Source organism: Cebus imitator, unplaced genomic scaffold (genome assembly GCF_001604975.1).
Source record: "Cebus imitator isolate Cc_AM_T3 unplaced genomic scaffold, Cebus_imitator-1.0 Scaffold35, whole genome shotgun sequence".
NCBI classification, from domain to species: domain Eukaryota; kingdom Metazoa; phylum Chordata; class Mammalia; order Primates; family Cebidae; genus Cebus; species Cebus imitator.
Genome location: NW_016107350.1, coordinates 6,645,642 through 6,657,598, shown reverse-complemented (window position 1 = coordinate 6,657,598; position 11,957 = coordinate 6,645,642). Strand labels below are relative to the sequence as shown.

At 40.4% G+C, this 11,957-nt stretch overlaps 1 long non-coding RNA gene across 2 annotated transcripts; it reads left to right on the top strand.

Annotated features, from left to right (window-relative positions):
* The first annotated feature begins 2,453 nt into the window (after positions 1-2,453).
* On the top strand, positions 2,454-11,586 carry LOC108301527. Of its 2 annotated transcripts, XR_001823917.2 has the most exons (3): positions 2,454-2,683; positions 2,929-3,108; positions 10,786-11,586. It is a non-coding gene; the product is annotated as an uncharacterized LOC108301527 (long non-coding RNA). The 2 variants fall into 2 exon arrangements; XR_001823916.2 differs by lacking the exon at positions 2,454-2,683 and having other exon boundaries at positions 2,694-3,108.
* Positions 11,587-11,957: the final 371 nt, after the last annotated feature.

Here is an 11,957-nt window from a genome sequence, read left to right as displayed (position 1 = left end):
GAGCTCGTTTTGAAAGCATTTTCTCACTTTGTCTCAGGAATGGAGAGTGAGGAAAATCAAGTGTCATCAGCGCTGGCTGTTTGAATGTGGGTGCGAGGAAACACAGAGCCCTGCCTTGTTTCAATTGAGCAAGACAATGCAAGAGATTTAGAGATTTTAGGTCATAAAGGACGCATGGGCGCCTTGGTTACAAAGTTCATCCTATTGCCGTTGAGGCATCTGTTTTCCAGTGACTATAACCCTGGTTTCCTGAATCAGGGCTGCCTGCTGCCGTGGGTCACAGAGGGAATGGATCATGGACCAAACTGTGGGTGTTGGGAGCCACGTGGTGGATTAAGAGGAAGATGAAGAGGAGGAAGAGGTTAAACTGGGTTCGAGGACGGGAGCAGACCTAGGGGTTTTCAGGAAAGTGAAGATGCAGGGCAGAAAGGCAGTCAGAAACACCATTCAAAGAGTCAACATGGTAACCCGGGAGGTGGAGACAGGTTCCTCCAAGGCTATCCCAGGACTAATCTCTCATTCCACTTTCAGACTTAAAACTAGGAAAAATGTGTTCTCTTTCCTTTGAGCTCAGGCAGGCTATCAGCCTAGCAGACCTGCATTAGTTTCATCCTTTCTTACAGGCCTACTCAAGGACCTGCCAGGATTTTTTGTGAAAGTCTCAAAATATGACCCTCTGAGCTATTTTTCCAACTCTCTTTCCCAGAGCTCTGGGGCATGCCTGGAGGGAGAGAGGAAGGCTGAATCCTCTTCATCCTGCCTTTCAGGTTTCCTATCTCAGGATTCCTGCTAACATTTTCTTTGGGGAAAAAAAGGGAGTTCTGTTGATTAACAAAACATTTGAAAAATCACCCATCCTTTCTCTTCTCCTCATTTTACAAATAAGGAAACTGAAATCAAAATAGGTTAATAGACTGACCCAGGATTCTGCCATTAATGGTACAGATTGAGTTACAGCTCAATTTTTCAACCACCAGGGCACTGGTGATGATTTTCAAGGAGAACTAAGATAAAGAGAAGAAGACTGAGTGTTAAATGCGCTAGCTGCATTTCTATTTTAAACTACGCATATGTACATGGCGGCAATCCTCCATGTTTCTGTGATATATCTATTTAATAAGGGTATAGTGGCCTGTGGGCTGGAGGAGTTTAATACATTCTTTTTTTCTTATAGGGTTATAATACAGTAATTCTAAACACTTGTTTTGCTGGTTTGCTTCTTTTATGAAAGCGGAATCAAACTCAGATTTCTTATTTTAGATAATTCAGTTGATGACTGAAATTTAACCAAGTGGTGAGTTTCTTCACATTTTTCAGAACGGCCCTTAAGAAACGGAAATAGGCTGAGCACCGTAGCTCACACCTGTAATCCCAGCACTTTGGGAGGCCAAGGTGGGCAGATCTCCTGAGGTCGGGAGTTTGAGACCAACCTGACCAACATGGAGAAACTCCATCTCTACTAAAAATACAAATTAGCTGGGTGTGGTGGCGGGCACCTGTAATCCCAGCTACTCAGGAGGCTGACGCAGAAAATTGCTTAACCCAGGAGGTGGAGGTTGTGATGAGCCAAGATTGCGCCATTGCATTCTAGCCTGGGCAACAAAAGCGAAACTCCGTCTCAAAAAAAAAAAAAAAAAAAAAAAGAAACAAATAATTATGCTTATGACTTAAAAAATTTATAGTAATACTTAATTTTTCCCACTTTCTCCCTTTTTCCCAACTTGAAAGCTTAACCTCATTTGGTCATCTTCCATCCAACCTTCAAACATCGTCTGTACTGTGCTGTTAGGTAGTAACCATGCAGTGTGTGTCTTTAGTAGGGAATCAAACGCAGCCACTATCTAGGGGTGAATAAAAATATCTAATGGCATCAGCAAACCAGTATAAAGTGCATAATAGAAAAAATTTAAACTTGGAATTCCGCCTTCTTTTCCGGTTTCTCTGATGTTAATATTTTCTGGGAAGAATCCTCAAGGCTTGTCCTAGCTACCGTCTTCCTTGTCCCAGGTGTTGCAGTTACTAAGGTGGGCAGGACGTCCTCCTGGCCTTAGCGAGTGTACCCAAGAGTTATATAAAGGATATTCTGGGAGCCAGGAGCAAATAAAGCAGACTGCACAGATGGCGCCTGGAAAGGCTTTTAACAGAAATGAACACTTTGAGACCAGTTGTGAAGGACTGAGTAGGAGTACACCAAAAGAGAAAAAACAGGACAAAAGAAGCACCGTGTTGGAAGCTCAAAGCTGCACTGGAAACACAGTCTTCCAGGATGTCTTGAAAGGGGCAAGTCTGTCTGTGTGGGGTAGCAAATGCAGAGAGACAAACGGACAGAGAAGAGACTGCAGAGGGCTCTATGTGCTGAGATGAGAGTGCAGGCTAGATTTAAAAAAAAAATTTTTTTTTTTTGTAGAGATGGGGTTTCACCATGTTGGCCAGGATGGTCTTGATCTCCTGACCCATGATCTACCTGCCTCGGCCTCCCAAAGTCCTGGGATTACAGGCATGAGCCACTGCGCCCTGCCAGCCGAGTAGATTTTTAAATCGAGAATGCAACAGGGAAGGATTTCAAGCTTGGAGTGAGAGGGAAGACTACGAGCCTGCAGTGATAAGGCAAAGCTGAAGATTTCAGAACAAAGGCCACGCCCTACAGTTGCCATGGAATGGGGTGGCTCAGTTGGCTTTGGAGGTAAAGTCTGCAGTTGAGAAGTTCAAGGGTAGTAAGTACTTAATGCCAGGGTCTAAGGTCAATCATCCCTTTTAAGACAGAGGTAGCATCTGCAGCGTTTTCAGGGATGGAGATAGAGAAGAAAAGCAGGCAGCTACTAGATGCTCGAATCTTCCACAAATATCAGGGAGAGAGTCAGGATGTTGATAGAAGAGATCAGTAAAGCTGAGTACCATAAGCCTCAACACGGGTGTTTTTATTTCAAGGTGGGGGAGCTGTGCTTTGGAAAAGCAATGAGGAGGTAACAGGAAATCTCTTCCCCTCCTAAGTCCTGTGTTCATGGAGGAGGGTGGGAGGCTGAGTTTTCTCCTCTTGAGAGGGAGTTACGTCCAAGTTTAAGGGGAAAGAGTCTGAATTTTCCACCTAAATAATTCTGAGAGAATCAGGTAAGTAGTTGCTTAGAAATAATTACTAAATGTTGCGTAAAGAGATACAGCTCCTCTATGGAGTAACAGATCCTGACTACTCAATAGCTTTTTGCATTTTTCCTGGGCTATGGTGATATTTGCAGCTTTCCTTTACATGTTAATATCTCTAATCTTACCACTGAAAGCGTATTTCTATCAATTTGCCTTCAAGTGAACTGCAGTTTCATATTTGTGATTTAATTTTTACTAAAATGAAATGGCTCATTTTTATTAAAAAATACTATAAAAATAGTAAAAATTACGATTTTACCAAGAATATTATTGTGTGCTGGATGCTGGAGGTATGAAAGGGAACAAGTTAGGAACTATGGCTTCTTCATGGGCAGTTGGTGTGGAGTTTTAAAGGCTTTTGAACACTTAAATTTATATCTTTCTCTTAAGAATCAATAAAAGAAGAGCAACTCTATTATATTGCATCGTCTTCAAAGATCAGTGTGTACAACGTTTAAATCCATCAGTATCTAGGCATGACGTTCATCCTTCATGATCAACCATGGCTTAATCTAACCTGTGTTTACTTTTAATTCTTTCAGAATTTGTTGACATTTTAGAAGTATAGTTTTTGTTCTCCAAGAAATATGTCATTCAAAGTCCCTGAAATTATTTGTCGAGTTGTTGGGCTTTTGTCTCATGCATTTCTTAGCTCTTTGAAACAACTAGAGATTTATCTTTACCCATCTTCCTGTTTTATCTTTCTGAGTCTCATTTTTTTTTTTACAGTGGTCTGTAGTCAATTTATGCAAATCTCTGTGTGAGTATTCTATAACTCTATGACTCTTGGCAGAGGTGAATAACTTTTCCTTTTTATAAGAGGAATACAATTTTCCTCCTTCCCAGTAGACATTAAGCTTATTAGCTTCTTATCTTTTTAATAATTTGCATTATTTTTCTTCAGAGCAACAAAAGTCTGAGTTGGAAAGAGAAAAAATTAGTTTACACCTCAAATTACTTTTATAAAAGGTTATATATTTCCTCTAACAATTATTTAAAAAGCAAACACTGAAAAAATAATGTAATAAATCACAGAAATAAAACTAAAAATGGCTTTAATCACAGGTGTAGTCAAACTCCAGTGATTGTTACAAAATCTGTCAAGACTCATATGGCTAAAGTTGTGATTACTACATAAATAATTTTATTATTTTTAAGCACAAGTGTCAAGTTTAAGGAACATTTAAGAGTAATTGTCATTAGCAAATTATTTCTAAAGTAATCTTAAAATGCCTTACTTATTTATTTGAAAGAGTAGAAACCTCTGGTCACATTTACTTTGTTCTACTCTGATAAAAGGGCATAAGTATCCCAACTATTTTGTGATCAAAACATATATGTGACTGTGTGCATATAAGAATAGACATGAATTAACACACAATTCCATTAATAACTAGGTATATCCTTGATGGGTACAGTTAGCTGAATATCAAGCAGTTGAATCATTTCATTTTCTTTCTGGAAAAGTTGTTTGTCAAGAGTTGATAAATGATCGTCCTCGCAGCTCAGGGTAACCATGTTACCAATGAAATCTAAGGAGAATTCCACTTATGGGCTTCTGGGAGAGATGTTTCTTTCTGTGGAAAGGGTCAGGTGCAAGAAGACAGCTCCCTGGTTCTGCCCCTTGCCCTGTTTTCCGGCCATGAATGCAATTCTGCAAGAGAATGACTCTGGCTCTGTGGTAGCTATCCTGGTCGAGCCCATGAGGCAATTAGCCTAAGGAAAAAAAAATTCATCACATATCATGGATGACAGAGACAGAAAATAGAGAAATGGTATGAAGGATGAAGGGAGGATAAGAAGACGACTATGTCTCTGATAACATCAGTTTGTTACTGCACCAAATTTGCAACCATTTACCTAGAGTTTCATTGTGTGTGAGATCATCAAAAGTTAGCTGTGCTGACGCCCCTGTTGGCAGCTGAATGCTAACTGATACATTATCACACTCTCTGTCTCATTCCTGATGTCACATTTGATGCGTAAGTATAGCAGATATCCAAACCCAGGTTTTTGAATTCAAAGTCCAGGGTTTTCCTGGTCTTGCTGTCTCCCTATATTGTCATAATCTGGGAAACAAATCCACATACTGTGAAGTAATAACATACACTACTTATTCTGAAGAATTTCCCTCCTCTGATTTAAAGCTCTGTTTCTCTCTTCACCCTCTGGACTTACTCTGCTCATGGTTTGTCCAGGAAATTTTGGGTGTGAATTTCCCTTTAGAGTCACTTGTGACTTTATTACAACTTTGGGCATGTTACCTTATATTTCCTGATCTTTGTAAGAGGATAATTCATATTAACCTCTTCACATATTTGAGACTCTTGTTGGGTAGAGAGGAGGTCATGGGGTGGGGCTTAATTCATTATCAACATTTGGCTTTTTAAATTTATTTATTTATTTATTCATTTATTTATTTACTTTGAGACAGAGTTTTGCTCTTGTTGCCCAGGCTGGAGTGCAATGGTGTGATCTCAGCTCACTGCAACCTCTGCCTCCTGGCCTCAAGTGATTCTGCTGCCTCAGCCTCCTCAGTACCTGGTGTGCACCATCACACCAGGCTAATTTTGTATTTTTAGTAGAGATGGGGTTTAACCATGTTGTCCAGGCTGGTCTCGAACTCCTGACCTCAGGTGATCCACCCGCCTCGGCCTTCCAAAGTGCTGAGATTACAGACATGAGCCATTGCAACTGGCCATTTGGCTTTTCTAAACTAGCGATGTTCCATGGGTGTTCACATATTTTTGTGTGTCGTAAACATTTCATAATGACTACTAATAGGAACACAGATTAGTTTGTAAAGCTTGCGAAATTGCCCTGCTGATGGGAATTTGGCTTGCAAACATTCATGCAGGAGAGAAGGTGGAGATTGAAGGAGCTCAGGATTGCCTGCCAAAGTTGTCTGCATCTCAGTTGGAGAGGATTTGAAGCTTACTTTGAGTCTTAACAAAGAAACATTTTAATATCAAAGTACAGTAGATATGAATTTAGCATTTGAATCTCAGTTTATTTTTTTCTTATTTACTGTCTACTATATGACATACGAATAGAAATTATACACTGAATAAAGGCCTATAATGAGATATTACATTTTCACTTGGCTTAATTGTAAAGAAATGGGTGTGCTCCACATTTTTCTTCAATGTTTCTAGATATGAAGTGTTAAAGATCTGTATGTAGATGTTTGCCATGTATGTGACTGAAATCTAATTACAGGGTTACTTGTATACTCAAAGAAACCACAGTACCTCCAGTCAGAGCTATGACCAAACTGGGTACTACCATGAGCTTCTTAAGAATGCTGAATTAGGCTGGGCATGGTGGCTCATACCTGTAATCCCAGCACTTTGGGAGGCCGAGGTGGCGGATCACCTGAGGTCAGGAGTTTGAGACTAGCCTGGCCAACATGGTGAAACCATCTCTACTAAAAATACAAAAATTAGCTAGGCATGGTGGCAAGTGCCTGTAATCCCAGCTACTTGGGAGGCTGAGGCAGGAGAATCACTTGAAACTGGAAGACAGAGGTTGTAATGAGCTGAGATAGTGCCATTGCACTCCAGCCTGGGCAACACAGTGAGACTCCGTCTCACAAATAAATAAATAAAATTCAAAAAAATGCTGCATTAGGAAACATGAGAAAGCCCCCTGAGGACACTGTGAAACTGAGTTTTAAGGAAGCAGAGTAGGGATTCGCAAAGATACTGATTAGGGGTCCAAGGACAGTGGGACCTCATCTCTCAGTCAATGAAATGTTTCAATATATTTAAAAAAAAATATGTGTCTGACAGATGGGGGATTGAGAAGCCAGAACAGCAGAAGAAATCACAGAATTGCTTTTTGATTTTAAACCAAGACTTGTCTGGAGATGATTTCGGAACCAGAGTAGATTTCCAAGGGCAGGCATGTTATTATTGGTGTTATTGTTATTAGCTTCTCATAGATGTTGGTTGTTTTCTACATCAGATGCTGCACATTTTATGTATCATGTAACTTAATCCTCATCAGCACTCATGAATGTAGCCACTATTATTTACTTCATAAATGAGGATATGAAGGTGGAAAGAGATGAAGTTGCTTATCTAGGAGCCTAGAGCTAGTAGGTGGTGGTGTTGATATTTGAACCCAGTCTTGAGAGCCTGTACAGGTAACCACAATTATGAGAACTTACAAGGACAAAAGAGAATTCTCTTCCCGATTTTGCAAGGAGGATCAAAATTTGTGACAGCCCAATAGTATGTGTCAAAATTAAGACAGTAATTCAGGTCTTGTGAATCCAGTTTGAAGTATTTCTAGTATACCTGAATTATTCTTCTCCATAGGGAAGTCATTAAAGGAAGATCAGTAAAGGGTAGATTGCCTTCACGGTCAGGGCAGCAATGGAGAACAGTATTCTCTGGAAGAAAGTAACTATGCATAGCTCATACTTAAGGAGTAGAGAGCTATTCTCCATCTCCTTCAAGGCAGATTATCTTTATATATTGGAATTCTTCTGCACTGGAGAATTGTCTATGGAATCTATAAATAATGATAAGTGTACAAGTACACACATACACTCATGTCCAGAGGAGGGTGTGTGTGGAGACGCTGAATGCTGACAACAGCCACCCGAGGTAGATACTGCTACCATCCCTATTTCATGAACAGAGGGACAGGAAAGTTAGGTAGCTAGCCAAAAGCCATAAAGCTGGCAATGTATTTAAACTCAGGGATTTCGAATCCAGAGCATGTTTACCTGATAGTTAAGACTTAACCTGATACTCAGTTAAGAGTTAATTCAAATATTGTCTACTTTTCCCACTTACTTATTTTTTCAATCGTTTATATCAGTATCAACTCATGGGTATTCATGGTATATGCTGGGTTATGATCCAGAAGAATTTATTTATCTTTGTGCTTGAACTGTGCCAGTGTAAGCCACTGGGAGCATGTTCTGTTGGCTCCTTTGTCCTCTTGACAGGCCCATAATTGTGGATTTTTTTTTTCTTAGCACTTAAAAAAAACCTTTTCCTTTTAGGGGTACATGAGCAGGTTGGTTCTGTGGATAAATTGTGTGTCCTGGGGTTTGCTGTACATATTATTTCCTCCCCAGGTAATAAGCATGTACTCAGTAGGCAGTTTTCCGATCCTCTCCCTCCTCCCACCCTCAAGCAGGCCCCGGTGTCCATTGTTCCCTTCTCTGTGTCCATGTGTACTCAGTGTTTAGCTGTCACTTGTAAGTGAGAACATGCAGTGTTTGGTTTTCTGTTCCTGTGCTGGTTCACTTCGGATAATGGCCTCCAGCTCCATCCATGTTGCTGCAGAGGTATGATCGTGTTCTTCTTTCATGGCTGTGTAGTATTCCACAGTGTGTATGTACCACGTTTTCTTTATCCGGTCTACCACTGATGGGCATTTAGGGTGATTCCATGATTTTGCTACTGTGACTACTGCTTAGGACTTCTTTGTTTTCTGGCGTTACAGGATGTCCAGGTGTTCCTGCTTCAGTCTTAGAGTTAGCTATTTCTCCAAGGAGCCCTGGTTCCTTTGACTGAAGAACGGTATTGGAAACCAAGGTTGAGGCACTAGATGTGAATCTTATTTTAAATAGTAACTAATACTTAGAAGTCAAGACAGTGGCTGCCCTTGGAAAGGTGGTGGTGACAGGGAGACGTCCTCAAGAGGCTTCAAGGGTATCTGATCTGTTTCTTGATCTCAGTCCTGGTTGCCTGAGCTCCTTCATTCAGTGAAATTCATCAAGTGTACACTTAGGATATGTGTAATTTCCTGCCTTCATGTTATATTGCAATAGAAACTTGTTTATTTAGAAAATAAAGCAAAGAAACAAGACAAAAACTAACGGTTAACTCTTAACTGAGTATTAGGTAAACATGCCCTGGATTACAAATCCCTGGGTTTAAATACTTTGCCGGCCTTATAGCTTTCGGCTAGCTACCTAACTTTTCCTAGTTCCATTTATAAAACAGGAGTATTATCTGCCTCAGGTGGCTGTTGTGAGCATTAAACATCTCGACACACACCCTCTTCTCGACATGGATATATGTGTGTGCTTATACACATACAGTCACTTATCTTTATTTATAGATTCTGTATTTGCAATTTTACCTACTTGCTCATGTTTATTTCAAACCTCCAAGTTAATCAGTCGAGTCTTGTGGCATTTTTGTGGTCATTTGTGGGTATGCACAGTGTAGCAATATTTGAGAATTGCCTGACTCCCATTTCCCAGCAAGCTCAAATAGCTAGATGTCTTGCCTTCTTATTTCAGCTCTCGTGCTGACAAGGGTCCTTTTCTCCCTCTATATATATAATGCCTCGTTTTCACATTTCTGTGCTTCCTGTGGGTGATTTTGATGTCTAACATGTTCCCTATGTGCAGTGCTCAAGGCCTGTCTAGTGTTTCTAAGGGCAAGAAGTCCATGAGGTGCCTTATGGAGAAAATACGTGTGTCAGAGAAGCTTCGTTCAGACATGAGTTACAATGCTGTTGAGCTTAATGTTAGTGAATCAACATTATATATTAAGTAAGAAACACAACTAAAACAAATCAATTGTGAATTGGTGAGTTGATCAAAATGTTGGGACCAGATGCTCTTAGAAACCTGTGTATTTTCCAAAGGAGCAGTGGGTCAGTATTTGCTAATGTAGTGTTTCTTACAACTTTACAGAAAATAAAAACTACAAATAATGAAAATCAGTTGTATATATGTGTATATACATACATATCTATATGTAAAAATATCTGTGTATGTCTATCTGCCAATAGGAGAACAGTGCCTATTATTATCATTTTTGAGACAGAGTCTCAGTCTGTCACCAGGCTAGAGGTCAGTGGCCCAGTCTCAGCTCACTGCAACCTCCACCTCCCAGATTCAGGTGATTCTTCCACTTCAGCCTCCCAAGCAGCTGGAACTACAGGCACGCACAACCACGCCTGGCTAATTTTTGTATTTTTAGTTGAGACAGGGTTTCACCATTTAGGCCAGGATGGTCTCGATCTCTTGACCTTGTGATCTGTCTGCCTTGGCGTCCCAAAGTGCTGGGATTACAGGTGTGAGCCACTGCTCCCGGCCGAATAGCGCCTATTATTTATTATTACTATAATAAGCCCTTAACAAATGTGTTTAGCTATTATTATCTACATATCTGTGTAGAATTGCTCTGCAGTCCACAATCACTCCTGGGAAAGACAGTGATGTTTTTTGGCTCTCAGTAAAACTTTTCCTTCGTGATATGGAAGGAACAGCAATAAAGGAAGCACATCCCTTATGCTTATGGAATTTACATTGCAAAATAATTAAGATCTCAGTTTACCGCTGTGTGCACAGCATCTAGCACATAGTACCCAATACTCAGTACAGACTCAATGTTTTTTTGCACTATCTTGAAATCATAAGGAAAAAGTGGGAGTATGATGAAAGAAAGTTCAAAGTGAAGTCACTATATTAGCCTAAAATAGACAAGAGTACAGATGAGCCATGCATAAGGGATTTTTGTAATGACTTGTCTGTATCCTGAAACTTAATAGCCTATGGATAGATGCCTTGAGTTTTACATAAACAATGAGAACCTTACCTGATGCAGGAAATGAACACATGTTCTAGCTTTCAAGTCAATTAGTGAGATATTCCTATTTCTTTTCTAGGTTAAGAAGCAAATCTGTTCTGATGCTATGCCAACTAAGTACATGATCTGATTGTTCCAGTTATCCTGTGCCAAAAAGAAGCAAAAAATGGGCTTTCCACGGATTATTGAACACAGTGGGTGTCAGTGTGCCTGAGAAACAAGCCACTATTAAAAGCTTTCTAGGCAATTTGAATCAGGTTCCTGAGCTTTGAAAAACATTCTACAGCCAAGTGTAGGAGCCCAAAGAACTTGGAGAACATACGTGCTCTGAGCTATTTCAAAAAATGCCGCACTTAAGCTAATTGAGCTGTCGTCAGGGCAACACAGACATGAGTAACAGGAAGGTAGATTTTAGTAGAAGAGAAGAACAGGCAAGGGATGGAGTCATGTGCATTTGGAACACAGGACAAACATAAGCCCTGTTTATCTCAATAAAGTAAGCACAGTTGGGCATTCTGTGGGGCAAGATCATTTGTTGGAATTTAGATGGAGCCCAGAACAATCCATGGATATCAAAGCCACACATAAGCCTCTGCTAGAATTGTGCCAGAGTAAGGGCAGTCCTACCATGCCACCCAGATATCTGGTTTCCAGGTGAATGAACTGAGGAAAGACCAAGAAATATATGGTGGGTAAGAGGTAAGAGAGAAAGCCTGTTTAAATTAAATCAGATCTCCTCATACATAAACCAACTCAATGACTTCTGAAGCTTCCTCTTATCTCTAACATACAATAATTGAATTGAAGAAATATAATAGTCTTGTTTCAGGAATAAGGAATAATTGTTTTAGCCAAAACATAAAAGATAAAAGAACTACCAGTGTGCCTATGTCGTGTATTGCTAATGCTCTTTTCTTCTTCTGGTGCTGAATTGTTGGTTCTCCTGGGGAAAGCTCTAGGGTGGAGCTAGCAAAATATCAAGATAGCAGGTATACATGTGGCAGCCAAGAGGTGCCTTGCTTAGCTCTCCCTTCGAGAGAACTTGCTTCAAGGTGGGAGGCTGGGGAACACTCTCCAGCTGCTCTGTCTTCAGATGCACTGGGGCATTCATGCAGAAGCTACCTCTTCTCTGGACTGCTCCCAGCCTGCGACTGAGCAAGGCAGAAGTGGTAGCACCATGCCATTCCTGCAGAACGTGGGTTTCCTCTAGGGTCAACTTTGCTCCAGGGCTTGCCATCTGCATGCACATGA